This window comes from Branchiostoma floridae, chromosome 3, assembly GCF_000003815.2.
Source record: "Branchiostoma floridae strain S238N-H82 chromosome 3, Bfl_VNyyK, whole genome shotgun sequence".
NCBI classification, from domain to species: domain Eukaryota; kingdom Metazoa; phylum Chordata; class Leptocardii; order Amphioxiformes; family Branchiostomatidae; genus Branchiostoma; species Branchiostoma floridae.
The window spans coordinates 31,719,815-31,740,705 of record NC_049981.1 but is presented as its reverse complement, the minus strand read 5'-3'; the positions used below and the strand labels follow the sequence as shown (position 1 = coordinate 31,740,705).

Here is a 20,891-nt window from a genome sequence, read left to right as displayed (position 1 = left end):
ATATGCTATAATCTACCAACTTGATGAAATTATTTTCAAAAGAAACTTGTAGCTTACTACTAGTATTATACAAGAAAGTTTGATTGCATGCCTGTACATAAACTGCCTTCATCTGTGTCATGATTGTTATCTTTACTTCATACATGTAAACAAGCATAAACAAACAAACAAACAAACATGTACATGTAACATTTGCAGTTGCAGAAATAAATGAATTTCAAGTTAGTCTTCCCATGGCTGTTCAATCGTAAATTTCTCCATTTCTCTAATAGCATAAAATAGATGACTTTTTAAGCTGTATGTTAGAAATATACAGAGACATAATGATAATTGTATACTTCTTCATCCTCGAAAGTTGTTGAACCGACAAAAGTGTGATATTCCCAATCCTAAGGCTAAAAGTTCAGGTTTGGAAATTCATAGTTTCATATTGATACATCGCCCACTCTTGCCATTGGGCGGATTGAATATCTGCCTACGCTGGGCCTTTGCCAAGGAGGTGTCATAAAAATGCACTTTCAATATTACATGTAGAGAACAATATTGAGACTGCCGATAGTATTGAACAGAGGTGGAGGCTGGTGCGGACTGATAAAGGTCGGGGCGCAGCAGACATGGTGAATATTGATTGCCGTTTTTATGGCAAGTGACAGGACAGATGTGTCATGGAAATGTAAGGGTCTACGTTTATTACCTTGATGACAAATGGATGTTCATTTGGCGATTACCTCTTTTGATAATGTGTTGCTTTGATAATGTCCTTTGTCTATTTCATAACTATCAAATTCAATGAAGAATTTCTGGCTATATCTGGCAATAGTGAAATTAGGTTGTTAGAAAAAGCACCAGAAAATTTTAAGACCTTTCTAAAAAGTGAATTCATTATTTATCAAATTTAAACCAATTTGTGGCAATTTCAGTGCATCCTTTACTTTTCTGATGCTGTTAACCAAAGTACCAACCAACCAACCATCCAACTAATTATCAGTAAACCATATATTACACATTGATCATCATCATCATCATATTTGGTCAACATTTTTACACATCACAGGGTAATACGTCCCTTACGGGGTCACATACCATTGTATATACACTGCATATATTAGTTAAACCTGAAGCAATATATCAATCCATGATTATTATTAGATTCTTGAACTTTTCCTGCACAATAAACTTGGAAAATTTAGCACTGATCTACATGTACAAACAATGTATGTTGTTTAATATTCTACCTCAGTACTACCTGTACTTGTGTCTCCATTGTACATTTCATATATTGACAGTTTGACACCCTTGCCTTGCTGTACATGCCTGCCTGCACATGATGAACCTGTATTACCTGTGCACTGCTGCAAACTAGTGGAATGATAGGGGATCTCTGTAGCCTCTCAACATACTGCAAATGCGGAAGGAGAAAATACTGCAGACAATGAAATATTTGCATTGTTTTATTCTTCTGGAGTTCATGACACTGTGAAAATGCTCTTTGAATTTAATGTGTTACTTCGGATAATTTGGTGGCACAGAATTGTTTCCACAGCAACTGTAAAAATGTTCTTTCCTGCTCTGTCGAGAAATTAAGTCCTTGCAAAAAACAGAGATTTTACAGTAGTGTCTGTCTGTGGCCTCTCACTATACTGCAAATGAGGAAGGAGATGATAAGCTGTCTTTACCACATCTCAATTCTCAGCACAGCAAGTCGATAAAGCCTCCTATACATGGAGATGAGATTACCTGCTATTAGGTTCTTACCTGCGGAATTCCTCCCACGTCTTGGCAAAGGTGCGACTGGACAGGTGTGAGAGGGGAGAATTGAAATTGAAATTGAAGATGGAAGAAGCTGTGCTAATACTTTCATATAATAGGGGCAGTTGTTCTGTTGATAGGATAAATATGTATATAATAAGCGGTACTACATCAAGGGTGTGCCAGTGCAGAAAAAAAGTTCATACGACGCATTACTTAATTTTACACACAACTTGAAATTTCTATGTAGCACTTAAAAAAATTATCTATTCTCGGCACACAGCGTCGATAAAGTCTCTACCAGCTGAGATTTGGCTCTTACCTCGCAAATTCCCTGCCACGTCTTGGCAAAGGTGAGAAAATAAGATCTGACGGGTGTAATGAGAGTGAAGAGGAAAAGGAAAAAGGGCCATACAACCATCAGGATGGTAAACGGAGCTCTTTCAGTTTATTAGAATGTGATAACATGGAATGAGGTTACATGCATCTAGGGTGCCAAATAAGTGCCTAATAGTATGAATTACATGCCCTTGCAACTCAACAGTAACAAAACTTTTAATTTCTTTGATTATCTCTATCAAAGACAAAAGCCAGCTTTCTTGCCTCTGCTAATAGTAATACACCGTATGACTATGAAGCCGTAATGACTATCTTGCCTCTGCTTGGAGAGTACATTATAACATTACCCCACAGTATATGGTACTAGTAGTTGAACTCGTGCCAGCCCCAAGTTGTGAGTTGTTTACATCACATCTGCACTTGTACTGTAGACCAGGTTCAGCTGACAAGTCGGCAGGTCTGCCTGATTTGTTCAGCACCCTGTCCTGCTGCTGTGGGGGTGTGGCTGACATGCAGAGTACCCCAGAAGGTCAGACCTCACCAGCTCAGGCTATAGATCTCCCACTGCCTTTTGTGTGCAGCTTCGGGAGTAAGCCTGGTGATGTCTTGGTTAAAGTCTTGAGTGTTTCTTCTAGAAGTACAAGACCTGTGATAGTAATACAGTCAAACCCGCTTAAGATGACCACTTAGGACTTAATAATAATTATGGTCAATGTGGACAGTACAGGGGGTCACTGTGATAAAAATATTCAGTATTACTGTACCATACTGTCTGTAGATTTACAATGGCAATGTTAATTAAGACCTCCTCTTTGATAGATCTCCCACTTTTGTTTGCATTTTTCTTCTTCAGTAAACCTTTTGATGTCTTAGTTATAGTTGTGGATGTCTTCATTAATGTCTACTTTCTTCTGAAATCCAATTAAGACCCCATTCACACTCAGAAAAACGATTCGAATAAAACATGTTATCCGAATAAAACCACCCGAACCGAATAAAACTTAGCAGTATGAACGCTCCCAAATCACTTGGATTTCATCGATTCGAATCCCCCGCGATCCACCTCGGGGAGGTAGATAGAACTCCGGGAAGTGGGTAAAACTGCGCCGCGGGGAGTCTCCATTCGTACGATTCGGCAGTGTGAACGCGCAAGTGGATAGGATTCACTTTAAGTGGATAGGATGCAACTTATCGAAGGTTTGCTCAATTAGAAGTTTTTTCTGCCAGTCCGACTCTGAAAATGTTCAAAGCACAATGTTGTTCCACCAATCATGGCTTCACTCCCGCTCCCAGATCGTTCTGTCTGCCGCTCTGGTGGCGCACATCTGAGCTGTACTACAGCTAGCCCAATATGCAGAAGACTTTGTCGGTGAAACCTTCTGGCGATCAAAGACCGTTGATTGCGTTCCCTTCTACGACTACAGAACATTCTCCAGAGGAACAACAGCATCAAAAGTTGGTGGATTCCCGCCATTTTGAGCTGTAAGAAATGATGCTACCCTTTGACCTCAAAATGTTTCATTCGGATAAGACTGAGGGCGCACTAATCGGATTGCCGGAGACGAGTGTGAACGCAATTTTGGATCGGATAGAATTTTTTTTATTCGGATAAATGTTTTATCCGAATCGTTTTTCTGAGTGTGAATGGGGTCTAAGACATGTTCAGCCAATGTGTTTTCTGTCTTGAATGATATATATTCTGGACAACTTTACAAGCAATCATGTTAGTACGTTAACTTTGTGTTTTTTTAATGATGATCATTTCTGATATTCCAATCCTCATAATCTCTTGTTTTCCATACCAAATTTGTTTTTATTTAAAGTTTTGTAACACGTTTTCAAAGAAAAAAATCACTAAACATTCCTTTGAAATATTCAAACATATCTAAGCATGATTAGATTGTTACTTGCAAGCTCAAGAAACATTACTTGCACACCTTTGTTGTTTGTTTTGTATTAAAATGACCAGTTCAAAGAGAAAGAATCACCAGGGAAGGGAGCGCCTCATTATAGCTAATCAACAAGAAAAGAAAACCAGTATTATAGACCCACCCCCTCTAGTGCTACATGGTTTGCCCCAGCGTTCAGTCATGGCGGTCCCAACAGAAGAAACATGGGACTACTCGGGTAAGCACAGATCTCTAACTCATACAGCCTTTTCTACTTAAACTAAAGCTTCTAAATGCTGCTGAAATGTTTATAACACTCACAGCATCTGTACCATTTGTCGTTTATTCCATATTATCTTCTTGGGGAAGATCATAAACAAATGTTTCTTTGCTTATGTTCAAAGCATCTTGCAACCAGACAACTTACAATATCTTTTCCCCAACTCTTGAAGAGTAGATTTCAAGATAGCTATGTACACAGATTTTGTACTAATCTATGATAGAACTACCAATGTTGTGTTTTTTCAGAGGGCTAGTCGAAGAGAAGCAGAGATTTTATAGTGTATGTGCAGGCTTTTGAATATAAATTGGTGCTTGTCAAACTGCTAGGATATAAAAAAAGGACAGTAGCTCAACCACCTGTTACTAGCAGTAGTGTTAACCGACATACCTAATGACCTATATCTGAGAGATATGAAGTTGTGTGTGGTGTGTGAAACTTGGTGCAGGTTGTGTGTGTAAAATTCTAAGTGTTCCCTGTAGAGCGATAATGAAGTCCCATGGGAGGTGGTATGTTATAGACCAGAGGGTCGACCGGGGCAGGTTTGTGTGTAAAATGCCTCCAGGCAAGACCACCTGAGTGGGTCTGAGGCATCCATGGGAATGTCAGTGCAGGGCAATGTTTAATTTGTATCAGCCATCCTTTTCAGTGCGGCATATGCCTGCTACCCTTAGACTTCTATCTGTAACAGTGCAGGGTTCAAGCGCCACCAGCTGACCAATCTAGCTGGTCCAAACCTTTTAGCCTAGTGGTTAGTGTATTAGCTTCATGAGCTGTCGGGCCGGTTTCGAATCCCGGGAGTCAGGAGACTGTACTACTCACCACTTGTGTTTTTGTTGTGTCTCACTTCCACAAAAAAATAGTGTTATAAAGGCCTTCTCAAGAATGCCTTAGAGATAGACACCTGGAAAACTGAACTGTGCTAGCCCCTGGGATTACCAATTAGTAGATCTCCATTTATTTTATGTGTCAGTCTTAGGGTCCCTGGCAGAATTTAACTTTGCGTTACCTGTTTATGTAGTTCCCTGATAAAAGCTCCTTGGTAGTTCCAAGGACGTTACATCAGGAGGACTGAGCTCAAACTCAGTGCCTATTCATCAAGCTTCGATTCATGTGTGAAGAGAGCAATTGACACCTAGATATGAATTACCCCTGATTTGCATAGATTCCAGGCTTCCACAAGCATCCCTCTATTGTAACACAAATTCACTATAATGGCGATGACTTGGGTTAGACCTTGGTTTTGAGTGATATTTTGAAGAAGTTCTTGCAGAATTGGAGACAGCTGGATGTCATGCAAACAGCGCAGAACTAGCAATAGCAGTAACACTTTTACTTGCAATACGTAACGGTTTATAGCTGACTTTACTGGCACAATAATTGACAGTGACACACCAGACTTAATGTTAGAAGTTTATTTTAAAAACAATTTTGTATTTTAAGAGCATCCTTATAAAAAAAATTCTTACCTTCAAGACCCGTTCATAACAAGGACGTTATATAACGTCCTTGTTCATACTTTGCTTGCGTAGCGCAAGTGTGCTTGCGTAGCGGAAATAAATAAACGGTGGGGAGGGGGGACCTTTATTCATCGCTACCGTCAAGTCTGATACCGACTCGGAGATTTACAAGATATAACCGTTACTTAGTCTATTTAGAAATAACGTTACAGTTTATAAAAATAGAACACGATGATTACTACTCTTGCTTCAGTTGCGTGAATTTTTTTATTCAGACTATATGGCCTTTTCGGCAAAGCTGTATGCTCTATGACGTCGATTGAGTGGCCTTCCCTTCCCCAGCAGTTTGCGACCTGAAAATGCACAAACATGGACTCGATAAGATTGGGAACCTAGATGTACAACGTTAACGTTACATAAACAAATTGATATGAACTTGTCCGCACATGTCTCCGCGTATTCCAGCATGTAGCAAACGATTTTAGCTTCAGAAGTTCCCCGACGATCCCCAAAAAGTACGGACTTTTCCCCCTCCCACCACTTTGTTGGTTCACGGAGAAAGGCTATCTACGGCATTTTGTTACACAGTGAGCAAAGTTTGAGCTCCGCGATCTGAAAAAATGAGCCGAGATCTGATCAAAACAACGCAGGAATGCAAAAAAATGGGTTCGTACTTTCATTAAAAAGGTTTCGCTAAAACAGGAAAAGTTGCGAAACTATGTTATAGCAGCATAAATCTGTGCATTTTCTTACATATTTAGCGGCCGAGAATATGAAGACATTTGGACGAAAAAGTCCGTAAACTCACCCATGATTGTCCTACGACGATCAGATAAACACCAAAATGTCCGCCATTTCTTTCTCTAAAAGATGCAGACTTCTGCGCATGACAGAAACGCTCCCCAAATAAGGAAATAGTCGGAAAACAGCTGGATTCCGAGCGAGTCCTCGGGACGGCTCGGGCTATCTGACGTCATAGCGTTGCTCATTAATATGTAATTTCCAGCAAAACCCCGCGAAAACCCGCACCGGACGTTCTATACAAAGAAATACCGCGGCGGGGCGGGCACAAAGAAAGGCAGCGGGATTTCGCACGGCGAAACAATGGGCGCAGCGGGGTGTTAACTACGTCCACAGTCCTTCTGATGTAACGTCCTTGGTAGTTCAAAACAAAATTGCCCAAATAACGACGTTGCTACAGAAAAGTACTTCGTAGTATTTTTATGCAAATTGCTGTCTGAATTGGGTCCCACCTCAGTGCCTTACATATGGTAATGCAATCTTTATACAAAGCCCTCAATCGGTACCTGTTGTTCAGGAATACAATGAAGTCTTTTGTCCGTAGGTCATCATGCAATTTCTTCTTCCCTTTGAAAGCCTTGATAGTTTGTACTAATTAGTGGGTAATCTTCGTTCCCTGTGTTCAGCTAATTGTGCCAATAATTCATTCTTTCTCTCGATGTTTTGATGAAGAACGAATCGGTTGTATCATTGGTCATTTACTTTTGTAAGCAGTTCATTTCCTTGCGAGTATCTTAGAATGAAGATGGTTCTGGGTAACGATTGCTACTAGATGTCAGTCACCATTTAAACACTCAAGAACAGATTCTGATATATGGTTTGGTCTGTAGCATGCTTCTCTTTCTAGGAATTCCTAATTTTTATCTCTCTATTACTTGTCTTAGGCAATTTTTTGCCTGAGTTTAACTTTGTCTACCATCTGAGTATCCCCTTAAAAAGTCTAGTGGAGACAAGATCCTGCCACTTTGGCCCCATTCATATATATTAGCTTTGCTAATCGGATTTCAGGCCAAAACAACCAAAGCAGGATTAATGTGAGTGCTCGAACTTAAGTCGAAGTCACACTGAAGCCGGCTAAATCACAAAGCACCTGTATCTGTAGGTATCTAGGTTTTCATGTGGCTCACGCCGGAAAAGACTATGCGAAAACATGGAAGCATTTCCGTACAAAGATTTTAAAAAAACTTGAAGTCAAAGCACAAATACTAAAAGGTACGCAACCGCAACTCCAAGAGTGGTAATGACAGAATAACATATCCATTCTACAATAAGCTCTGCACGTATATAGCCCAACGTTGAGGAGGGTGTATGCTGGATGTAACTCTAACCAGTTTATAGCTGGGCGCGATTTTGACTACTGCAATCGGATTATGTCTGTGAAATGCAGCTTACTAGATTCCGATTTGCAAGTCTTAATATGAATGGGGTGGGGTCTTATTGTACATGTAGATGCAGACACTGAGTAACATGAGAGTCTGGGGTTGTGCCCTAAATTACTAGTTTTACCCTGAGTGATGGAGAGAAGTTGGTCAGGGAACATCTGTTGTGTGGGACTGGGAAGGTCCAGAACTGACCCATGCTGGGAGGGGTTACACTGTGTCTCCTGCACCCTGTAATCTTCTGTTGTGTGGGACGGGAAGGTCCAGAACTGACCCATGCTGGGAGGGGTTACACTGTGTCTCCTGCACCCTGTAATCTTCTGTTGTGTGGGACTGGGAAGGTCCAGAACTGACCCATGCTGGGAGGGGTTACACTGTGTCTCCTGCACCCTGTAATCTTCTGTTGTGTGGGACTGGGAAGGTCCAGAACTGACCCATGCTGGGAGGGGTTACACTGTGTCTCCTGCACCCTGTAATCTTCTGTTGTGTGGGACTGGGAAGGTCCAGAACTGACCCATGCTGGGAGGGGTTACACTGTGTCTCCTGCACCCTGTAATCTTCTGTTGTGTGGGACTGGGAAGGTCCAGAACTGACCCATGCTGGGAGGGGTTACACTGTGTCTCCTGCACCCTGTAATCTTCTGTTGTGTGGGACTGGGAAGGTCCAGAACTGACCCATGCTGGGAGGGGTTACACTGTGTCTCCTGCACCCTGTAATCTTCTGTTGTGTGGGACTGGGAAGGTCCAGAACTGACCCATGCTGGGAGGGGTTACACTGTGTCTCCTGCACCCTGTAATCTTCTGTTGTGTGGGACTGGGAAGGTCCAGAACTGACCCATGCTGGGAGGGGTTACACTGTGTCTCCTGCACCCTGTAATCTTCTGTTGTGTGGGACTGGGAAGGTCCAGAACTGACCCATGCTGGGAGGGGTTACACTGTGTCTCCTGCACCCTGTAATCTTCTGTTGTGTGGGACTGGGAAGGTCCAGAACTGACCCATGCTGGGAGGGGTTACACTGTGTCTCCTGCACCCTGTAATCAGGTAACAATCGCTTCATAACGTCCACTCAACCTGAACGGGCATGATGGAATATATACTTGTTTCTCATCACTTTTGTATCAGTATCAGGACTTGAAATATCTCCTGCATATACAGGAAATTGTGAGCTATGCACTATTATGCAGGTGGTTTTTGTGTCTACCTGCACCTAATCTTGAATTCAAGTGTACCAGTGCACATGCAGGGATGCAGTAAAGTAAAGAGGATTTCTTTACTTTCCAAGCAGAGGTTGAATTTCGCAGATATAGTAGTACAGTAGTCGGAAAAATTACACTGGCGCTCTTCCTAAGATTTCTTGCCTTGACTATCTTCACTTTGTAGTTTTATTGCAAACTAATCAAAGGGAATATCGCTCCTCTCTATCATTCCCTATCTCATTTTGTGTCTTGCTATTTTCTCTATGCCAACATTCCTTCACAAACCATCTTTTGATCTGACATCATGAAGATAGATTTGTAGCCATTTCGTTCCCCCAAAGGCTGCCAATGGAATTTGTATTCATCACAGTTCCATCTACCTTATTTTGATGGTATCTGTGCCTCAGATTTTGTGCCAGCAGAGCTGCCGACATGCCACTTGTTGGGCCTTGGTGCGGCACTACAATCTTATGTGATATATTACAGGGCTCAAAATACTTTTGTAACATTGAAAATTACCTGCACCAGACAAATTTTACCTGCACCACTCTGAATTTAGGAAGTATGGATCATACTAAAATCTGGACCATTGCTATGTTTTCTTTTATACCTAATACTAATAGGGGGTAACAGTCATCATCATCATCAATCAATGCAGCTAATAACAATTCACATACACCTGCATCATTGGACATTTATTTTTAAAGCCCAGTATATGGACCAGCACAGGTTAGGTGCAAGTAGACATCAGAAATACCTGCACAGCTCCAATTTCACCTGCACTAACCTGCATATGCAGGCAGTTTTTGAGTCCTGACTACAATCTATTGTGACATATTACCTACTACTAGGGCTTTTGAATCTGTATGCTGAGGTGTGTTCACACTTCAGGGCGAGAGTTTCCGCTTTCCGAGTGCATCTCCCGGTTAATTATTGCAATTGTCTGTCCGTTTTCAGGTGATTTATTCCCCAAGGGACTCACAACACCGTTTGGTATTTCTGGCAGGTTGCTGGCTTTTCTCTGTCTCCTGACTGCAAAATGATAAGCCCTTTGCGGGTCTGAATGGCAGGTGTTTTCTCTATGTTCTTGCGGATGAGTTACTTTGCATAGAACAGGAGAAAAAGAGCTCAGTTTTCTGAATAGATCTCTGTACAAGCAAGGTTTGCTTTGTGCAGTCTGTTTTTTAGCAGAGTAATTTTAGAGAATTTCAGATTAATTATAGAGTTACTTTCAAATTGAGAAAATGACTTTGTTTTGTATTAAAGGTTGGTCTTCACCTAGTGCACGAGTGAGTGAGTGAGCGAGCAAAATGAGTGAGTGAGTGAACGGGTGAGTGAGTGAGTGGGTACAAGTGAGTGAGTGAGCTAGCAAGAAAGTAAGTTATTGAGTGGGTGCAGATTATTTGTCTTAAATTGCAACCTGACAGTGTTTTGACCTTCTTTAATTTGCACATCACTTCCAGGTTGACAGACAGTATTCTGGGATTTTCTAATTTGAAGATATCCTGTTTCCCAATGTGCCAAAATCCGTACTAGGGAGGTCTTTACAAATCATTGAATGCTTTTCAGGAGTTCCCAGAAAAATGGCTCAGTAACGCCATGAGAGTGTATCTCCTGGCTAAATAAAGCGAATGAAATGAGACGCTCCTCCATTGCCACCGGCCTGCCCATGACTAATAACATAGGATTAGTGGGGATTACCATAATCCAGCTTCCTAACACCCTTCACCCTTTGGTATTTAGCTGACTTAAAGCTTATTTGAAACCTGTTAACTCTGAACTTGTTGGAGCCATTGCCTTATCAGGGCCTTGCAGAAACTGTCGGTACCGCGCTGAACACAGATTTGGTCGGTAATTCCTGCCCATATCCAGGAATGTCTTAAGGGAGTTTTTCATTTTTATTTGGGGGACAAGCGAACGCTAATTAGGTTGAGCTTTTTAGGGGTTCCCTTTGGTTATGACCTTCCAAAAACGAAAATTCAGCTTTCTAATTTCCTGCAGTTGTACAGGACTTCCAAGTAAGAAATAGAGACTGTCCGTAACTGTAACAGTTACAGCAATGTTGAGAGAGGAGGCAGTCAGATCATTCTGTTTAGATACGTTTAAATGTGTGTGCATGCGTGTATTTGTGTGTGTGTGTGTGTGTGGTGTGTGGATTGCGTGTGTCTGTGTGTGTGTGTGTGTGTGTGTGTGTGTGTGTGTGAGTGTCTGTATGTATGTGTGTGTGCATGTGTGAGGGGGTGGCGTATGCAGACTATCTGACATCTGAAGAACTGATATCTCATGGATGGTTTGATGGGGAGATTTTTTCTTTCCAGGGAGGAGCTGAATTGAAAGGAGCTAATACGATCGATATGGCTGAAATGGAAGGGTCTGAAGTATCTGCCATTCAGCGCAACCTTTTACTCTGCTGACCTCAATGCAATTATAATCACCCAGTTTTGACTCGAAAACCACTTTCAAAAATTCTCTTGTCGATCATGTTGTGAGCTGCATGATAGGTTGATAGGTTGGGAAAGAGGTGTTAGATTTGGTCATAACTTACCTCCAGGTCCAAATTTTTCATTACTCTCTATCAAGCAAGGTCAGAAGATTTCATAATGATATTACCCTCCCTTCAGCAATGGCCGAGTGGGTAGAGTGTTCGCCTTGCATTCGGTACATATAGGTCGTGAGTTCTATCCCCGACTGAGTCATGCCAAAGACTTTAAAAATGGTACATGCTGCTTTCTCTGCTTAGCACTCAGCACTAATGAGGAAGAGTATGGACCAGCCCCCTGCTGTAGTAGCTAAGCACAATGTGTGGCCCATGGGCTACAGAAATGGAGATGGGCGCCACCCTTAAGCATCTGCACAGATGTACCGGCAACTTACTTACCCCTCTGCATGCTAAACATACACCTTAGATAAAGTATAACCCCTAACAATTGTCTGTTTCTACACATAATTGGTTGATCCAGTAGAAAATAGAACACCACTAACAAGAAGGAGTAAGTCCTCATCAGTTTTAGCTCCCATAATTTCCAGAGCCAATTCTTCTTAGCTTGTCTTTGCTACCAGTGGTTTGTAATGGCCAATTAGAATTGGTCTAAATACAAGCCCGTAACACCAGGGCCATTTGTTATTTTACTTGAATGTAAGTTTATCTTTGACAGTAGTCAACATTGTGTTACAATTTTCAGACCGTATATCCGTACACAAAAGAAAGCGCTTACCAACAAGCTTTCGATCAGTCTTCTGATCCTTATTAAGTTGAAATAACCCAAAGCCTAAGTCACACATCCGGAACAGAAGCAAAGGGTCGAAGGTGCTTGGCAGTCGGTATCGGCCCCCGTCTCTGTACGTTAAGGGAAGGTTGGTGGGCTCTGATGTAAATGGCCTCGTTTACTCCCCTGAGAAAGTAATCCTGTTTGCAATCAAGTATCTTTACCATATGTTATTTTGAGTGAACCCCCATGAGATAGAGTTTTTCACTTGTATGTGCTCACTTGAATTCTGTGAGTCAATTGAATACCTTTACCTCAGCCTATTCCTTTACTTTAGACAGGTGTGGCTATAGGTTTTTCTAATGCTGTTTTGAGGCAGATGGGACCATGCACTTAGCGTATGGTGTAAATTGCTCGAAACCATCTACACTGCATTTTCCATGTGCCACTTGGGGCACCGAGTGGCACATTTAGATTGATGTCATGCTGAAGACGCCATATGTCTACTCAACATGTATGAGAACAGGTGCTAGTGGCAAAAGTCATGGGTAAGTGGGCATGGATCATAATATCTCTCTTGGAATATGGACTAAACCATGGACATGCGATTATTCCTTTCTATACGTATGTCCATAGGGTCCATTTAGATTGTCATCAGGTCTACAGGCTTGAATACACCCGGGTAGATTTTGGTAAGGGATATATTCTGCATTGCCACACCTGTTTCAAGAGTGAGACTTTGTAAGGCGGCTTTTCTGTTCAGTTTGTCTGTGCTTTAACGTTTTGACACCACAGTTTTCTTTGTATACACAGCCATATAATGAGATAAAGAGATAATGAATTATAAGATTTATTTTCACTTTTTCACTTTATTTATTTAAAGATTAATATGATTATTATGAGATAATGAGATATGATAACATTTTTGCTATCTGGAAAATTAGAAAAATCTAAAATCTTGAATAAAATAGAGTTTACAAATGAAAAAAAACAACATCCAAACAATCCATTCATTTTCAGTCACCCTGCCCACAAAACAGCAAAGCTACGTAGAAGCCAACCCTGTTAATGCATACATTTGTAACCTTTTTGCCAGGGGTAAGATGTAATAATGGTTTGATACAGGCTAGACTGGCTGACTCCAGCCCTGAAATTACATGTTGCCGTCCCTCTGAGTCTGAGAGGGAAGATGATTTGTCAACAGAATCTGAACAGCTATGTATAAATCCCAGCGGAATCTAAACAGCTATGTATAAGTCCCAAAGGACATTAAAAACTGCGGTTTCTAATGTAGTATCAAAGAAAGCTGCTAGGGGTCCCAAAACCTAACCATTTCCTTATTAATATTAGTCCAAGACCTACCCACGTGCACAATATATCAAGAATCAAATTATTAATTTCCTTGAGTTATGGTTTAGACACAAACTTACATGATAAAAGGACAGCCCTTGCTGTCTATATAACCGAATAAATCAAATTAAAAAGAAAAGGTACTGGAAGGTCTGCTTCAGTACCAAGGAAAGCCACCAGGGACTCATAATCTAAATCATTTCTTCATTTTGCCAATACCTACCAAGAACATGCCAAATATCACAAAGACTTAAGGGCCATCCACAATATCTGGACTTATGCTGTTCACAAACAGACTAACACACAGCCCTGAAAGCATATTAACCTTTTTAGTGATGGTACATGTATGTAAAACTTGCAAGTTTGAAAGCACTGCTAGCTTAGCCTCCAACTCTGAATAACATGTTTGTGGGTTAAAGGTCTCATTCATTATCTGCTGATTTCTTCGGTTACAAACAAGCTTTCACTATCAAACTTTAAATCAGTTCTGCTGGCTAAAAGGAAATTTCTTACTGTTAAGAACATGCGTCCATGCAGCCATTCATTTTTTGGCTTGGTACTCTTTTAGGGTACTGTCCAGAAGTAATACATGAATGATACCCTAAGACAGATTGTCAGCAGGGTTGAAACAGCTGTAAGGTGTGTAAGACTGAATCACAACAGACAGGAACCCACAGATTAGGGGGCTCTGTTTAGATGGACTCATTCTGGCAGGTTGGAGGGGCCAAAGCTGTTGGGCAGGTTTCCACACCTGTTATCGTCATCAGGAAGGAAGTTAAACTAGGTCAGAATGTCCAAAACTTTTGTCTCCTGGATCTGATCGTCTGAAAGTATGACAATCTTCTTTATTGGGAGGTGTGCTGTATTGTCTCAGTTTGTGGGTTGGTTAGTTGGTTCGTTGCTTAACATAATGGCTTAAAAACCTGAGCTATTGATCAATTGAACTATCTTAAATTGATTGAACTATTTTAAAAGGGGAGGCTTGGACTGAGAAAAGAATTTTGGTAGTGCTAATAGAAGGTTCAGGTCCAGAGTTTTTCTCTCAAGGAATCCTCTAATGTTACGAATAGAGTTATTTGTACCAGCAGTTATGAGTTCACTACATTTCTTCTTTGTTAACTACATGTTGTTATATTTCAGCCATACCATAGGTATGGTGAAATATATTGTATTCGTAATGTTTCTTCTTTCTTTCTCCTGTCAAATCTTCAAATTGATTCATCTCCGTCGTTCGTGAACCGAATGGCCTGAAATTTGGCACAAGGGTAGAGTGGGCCAATACCTTGATGCTTTTTTTTCATTTTTTCCATATCTGCCTTTAAAATGATTTTATTCATGTTTTTTGCAATTTTTATGTATATTTTGCCCCCCTGTACCCTGGTATTAAAGCCGAATGACCTGAAATTTGGTACAGAGGTGCCTTGTCATATGCCCACAAAGATCCAATAACAGTTTTGGCATACGGTACAACAAAATGCTTAATTTTGACATTTTTTGCCCCAAAAATGACATTTTTGGCTCCTATACCCTCATTTTACAACCAAATGATCTGAAATTTGTAATAGAAGTGCAGTTTACATATGCGCACATGGGTTCAATAACTTTTTTGGCATACCATACAACAAAATGCTTAATTTTGGGATTGTTTGGCCATTGTTTGACCAAAACCGTACGCTTTTGGCTGCTGTTCCCTGGTCTTATAACCAAATGACCTAAATGTTGGTCAATAGGTGCACTAGATATTCATTCAAATGACCCATGTATAATTTCTGGCATAAACCACTTCAAAATGATATATTTGGTTTTTTTTGGTAATTTTCCACTGGCCAGAGGGTCAACGACCTCAAGGTCGTTGACCTCTCCCACCTGAAGGCAGCATGTGCACACAGTGTCTATATATACTAGTAACTTGATTAAAGAGGGAACCAATCACGTAGCCTGAGTCAACCCCGAAGGGTATTGGCAGCCAATCAGTGAGCCTGGTGTTATCTGGAAGAGTTCATTCTGGCATGGAGGGGGAACATTTTTTTTTAAATTCGTCTTTGGACTGTTGATTACATAAAGTCTCTCAGTGGCAGTGCGAGCAATTTTACATTGGGTGTACGGGAAGAGTCCATTCTTGCACGGAGGGGGCATTTTTAGAAAAATTAGTTTATGGACTTTGGTGATTTGATATGTCAAAGTGTTTCAGTGTGGTTATTTTTTGACTGGTGTATTTTGTAATTTTACGTAGGTTGTGTTGGAAGAGTCCATTCTTACATGGAGGGGGATTTTTAAAATCCATTTTTGGGACTTTGGTGATTACTCCAAGTCCAAAACGATGTAACTTTATCTCTGTTATATACTTTGTCTGACCCTTGCCTCTTCCCTCATGACCTCAATGAAAAGCGGCCTGCAGGCCGATTTGAGCTTTCATGAATAAATAAAGGTTCAAACAAACAAACAAACAAATTTTAGCGGATGTATTTTTGGATAGGGGCATCGCAAGAAGAGTCCATTCTTGCATGGGGATGTTTTCAAATTTAGTTTTAGAGCTGTTGATGATTCAATATTCCATTTTTAGCGGAAGTGTTTTTGGACTTGTCTATTTTACCTTTTCATGCCTTTTTTGACTAGTTCAACTTTGGACTGGGTTGTTTATTGAATCAAAAGGCCATGTTTTCAGTGGGAGTATTTCTAGACTGGTCTATTGTGCAAATTCACATGGGGTGAACTGGAAGAATCCATTCTTGCACTGGGAATTTTGTAAGATTCATTTTTGGGTGTCATTAAGTGTCATTAGTAGAATTGACGTTTAAACAAAAGTGTTCCATTTTTGCACATGGGTGATTTTAGAATAGTCTATTGTTGCATGGGGAGGGAGATGGCTGAAATATGCTGTATTTGCTCTCAAGCAAATGTCGGCTTTTCTAGTTTTTATTATGTTCAAAAAGGTTTTCACAGCTGTTCTACAAGTGAAGTGTTATACATATATTAGTACAATTGTTTTTAAAACTAGACACTATATTACTAGGTCCAGACAGATTGAGATAAAGATCTCCACAAGAACAAAGGTTCCTTCTGCGATAGTGTTTCAATTAGTCACAACACCACAGTAACACAGTGTGCAGAAATGAACAGTCAGCAAACAACAGGTGGCAGAGGACAGAAGTAATTTGTAATTGCTGTAATTGTCAGGCCATACCAATTTATTTCTTTGGTTCAAATCTGAGATTGTTTAAATGAAAATATAGCAAGCAGACATCTTAAAAGCAACAGGCAGGAGGACAACTTGAATATCATGGTAGTAATCACTCCAAGGCATAAACCTGGCCCTCTGGTTTTGTTTTCATCCTGTTTTTAAGCATTTGTTTTAAATCCGATAGCCAACAAATTAAGATGGTCCAGCCTTCCACAGCAATGTATTTTATTGGTTTTTGGACATTTCAAGATGGAAATCTAGGAAGAGAACGTCTTGAAAACACATAGTAAAATGTAGATCATACTTAGCAGAAACCACACCTGGTCCAGTTTAATCCAACATTTAAAGTTAGGGGAAAGGCGGCGCAAAGGATGACGGGAAATACTCGCACTCAGAAGATAGTAATCTTTGACGGGAGCATCTGAGGAGGCATTTCCGGATTGGCGGTACACGGCGGACTACCGTGGCAGACAGCGCGCGGCGGGGTTCCTGTTACTCAACAAAAAACACAATTCCGAGGCCTATTGCCCATGGTTTAATTTGTAGGTTCTCGGAAGCAAAAAGATGATATGCTAAACTGGATGTTCAAAGGGACTTAAAGTATGTACGAACATGTGTACATGTTACCAGCAGATAATGTAGATAAGTGGGAAATGTCAGTCCAAATAGTGGATTCTGGTATGGTTCATTAGTCAATATATTAGCATATTGTATGATTTTGTTGTAGCTATCACAGACATGATATATACATGATCATCGTCAATGCAGCTTAGCGTCTTCAAGTGACTCGCTTTCTTAGACATAACGATCCTTCTTGCTTTCTTCTTTGAATATCTTAAAGTTATAGATTCCTGTATCCTTGGGCTGTGCCCTGTCTGTCATGCATGGTGCACTCTGCACAAATTGCCAATTAGCAAGCACTAGTTGACGAGCTACAAAATTAGGCAGAGTTACGATCTGCCCAACAAGTTTGCTGTGACCCTCCACTGTGCATGGGTGGGCACAGATATAATGGAGACATCATGTATTTTAATATTTATTTCATACATGATAATGTACAATACAGGTGTTTAGGCCCGGGTGATAATTTCCATACCTGTGACGCAAAAACGTTCCATACGGGTGTTCCGGACCGGGCCGAACTGTTTTGAGCGGGCCGAGTGTGGCGCCATCGAATGTTCGAATACCTGATTCAGACGTTGGAACATTACTGTTGCAACACTTTTTGTTCGAGGGCACCAAATTTGTTCAACTTCTGGCGCATTTCGCATCAAAACAGTTTTCTTAGGTGGGTATGACATAAATAAAATACAACACGGTGTATTCTATACGTATCACACAGGCTTCCATCGATTTAGAACGCACTCCACTGCGAGCAAATGTTTCTCGAAGTAATGTTCTTAAAGATTAAAGTTGTTGGCGCCCACCCCTTCAGCTTCGGGCGATCCGACCCGCGGTCAGGCTGGTACCTCAGGTGGTACGGAATTTTTTTTTTAAATTCTCCTGTCGATTTGACAGATGAGGAGGCAAACAGACATTTTGCCTGTTTGCCTGACCTGCACATGGCTTTTTATGGTGAAGGAGGGGTGTGCAATTCCTTCTCCACCCTGTCGTCTATTGGAGCACTAAGTCTCACAGGGGCAACCGTATGCAACGTGTGAGGCGGCTCCAGTAGATGCAGCTTTGTTGATCGGAGTATCCGTCCCCTAGGAGGACTTCCGACCAAGGATGTAAGGGGTTCCTCCTACTCCTGCGGAATACACTGTCACAGTGTTGTATTCTATTTAATTGTCATACCCAGGTCAGAAGACACTGATTCAATTGCCAAGCACACCAAACTCTTTCTGTGCACAAGAAGTTTCGGGCTAGCTGCATCTGTATTCTCCCAAAGTGAATTTCAATCCCTGCTAGTAAAGGGGTCAGACGTGTCTATAGTAATGCATGAGGATAGGAGATGGGATGTTAAACGGTTCTGTGGGCAGGTTTTCATGAAGTGGTGATCAAACGTGTGACAGTGAATAGTGATGGTTGATGGCCTCATTCTTTGGTGTTAAATCAGAAACTTATAAAATACTAAGTATCATTCTGGGATTATAAGTAGGTTAGGTCACTCAAATATTATACAGGCAAATGTGATGGAAATGTCATCAAAGTTGGGAGAACAATGAAATACAAAACGGCAAAGATTTTTCAAAGATAAACATCTCTGTACATTTAATATTTCAATTTTAATGTATATATCAACTATTTTTAAACTGTTGATCAGTTGAACTAATTCAGTAGTTGCCCTACACTGTACAATATGCAGGGCTCAAAATACCACCTGCATATGCAGGTTAGTGCAGGTAAAAATGAAGTAAAAATGGAGTATTTCTGGTATCTACCTGCACCTATTAACCTGCACTGGACCATGCATGTACTGGGTTTTATACATTAAATGTCCTATGATGTAGGTGTATATGGATTGTTATTAGCTGCATTGACTGTTACCACCTATAAAGTATAAAAGAATAAATAGCAATAGTCCCTGAACAGTTTTAGTGTGATCCATACTTCCTAAATTCAGAGTGGTGCAGGTAGAATTTGTCTGGTGCAGGTAATTTTCAATGTTACCTGCACCAGTGCAGGTATGCAGAAAAAAAGGATTTCGAGCCCTGAATATGGGTTCACCAACTCCACCTATTCCCTCTGTGTTCTCACCAGGTGAGTTGTTGACAGGTAAGAGTACCCAGGTGAGAAAGGAAACAGTGGTGTTTGTCCTTTGGTGTCCAGTCTTTGATCTTAGAATAACACTTTCTCATGGCCAGTCACACAGGAATGTCACCGTGTGGCCTTCTCATGCTATCAGGTGCTTCTGGATAAACAGGGAAAACCTTTTAGAGCACTTCTATATGCTTCAATATTCCTGAGCTTTTACCAGCTCTAAGGCCACACCAATTTAATTTCTTGGTTCACGGATTCGCTCGCTCCTATTTTTTGGAAAAAAAAATAAAAATAAAAATTACCACTCAGCAAATTTTCACCATTGATGAAACCATTTACCAACTTTCTGGTGTAGCAAATTGGCCTTTATATTATAAACTCCTTAAAATGTGGGTATTATTATTGCAGTTATATTTTTCATTCATGAAGAATGGGACAAGCATAAAAACTGACACTACTTTTTGTAATTTTCAACGAACAGGTGCTGTTACTGTACAGTAATAGTGTTTTTGTACTTTTTTCAAGCTGAAAACTTTTTATTCTTTATGTTCTGGATTAGCCCTTTCCTTTACCCCAACCATTTTGCAATTTTTATTTCTATTTTTATTTCGCCCTCTCGCTCCATTTTTTTAATGAAAAAATCCGTGAACCAATAAACTAAATGGTGTGGCCTCAGACTTATAAAAAAACATTTCTACAAGTGGGACTTTTCATTAGCCACCATTTGTACCCTGGCAATTAGCCTACGGACATGAATTTATAAATAAAGTAATCATATTCTTGTGTGATATTTACATAATGCCTGCCTACTTTAGTGTGCTTAAGCTGTTAAGGTTAATAAGTTGATGAAAATGCATATAAGTTCTATGAAATATATGTGTGAAGGAAGAAATGAATGAATGAATATAAAAATTTGATATAATTAATTTAATACCTCTTATTTTATAGTGACCTAAGTCACTGACCTGTATGTATTACAAAAATAACACAGAGTCACCTAGATATCGTGTATCCAGTATTAGGATAGGAGGAAACATCATACCAAATTTAAACATACTTGTAATATCTTCCTCTCCATCCTGTTTATGGAGGAAGTAATCCATGCTGAGGACAAACATTATCAGAGCTGTTGGGTGGGATGTAAGGAATGTTCCCAGCTTCCTGCATGCAGACCCACCCACTCAATAGAAATGTCCTCCAATATCAGTGAGCTCCAGAGCTCTAGCCAGCTCAATTTTTTTTCCGTCAGCCAATTCCCATTGTCGCGAAAGCCGCAAAAACACTATTCCAGGAGCTAGAAAGACTGAACTGAGACCTCGAAAAACGGGTTTAAATGAGATAATCGTATGCAAAAGGGCG

The 20,891-nt window shown here is 40.5% G+C and overlaps 1 protein-coding gene and 1 long non-coding RNA gene across 4 annotated transcripts in view; one reads left to right on the top strand and one right to left on the bottom strand.

The window, feature by feature from the left end:
* Window positions 1-20,891, top strand: part of LOC118411389 (fibroblast growth factor receptor 4-like) — a 123,004-nt gene that overhangs the window by 52,292 nt on the left and 49,821 nt on the right. The window lies entirely within an intron of this gene.
* Window positions 5,658-6,875, bottom strand: LOC118411453. Its single transcript, XR_004830674.1, has 2 exons — window positions 6,526-6,875; window positions 5,658-6,070 (listed from the first exon to the last, which is right to left on the bottom strand). It is a non-coding gene; the product is annotated as an uncharacterized LOC118411453 (long non-coding RNA).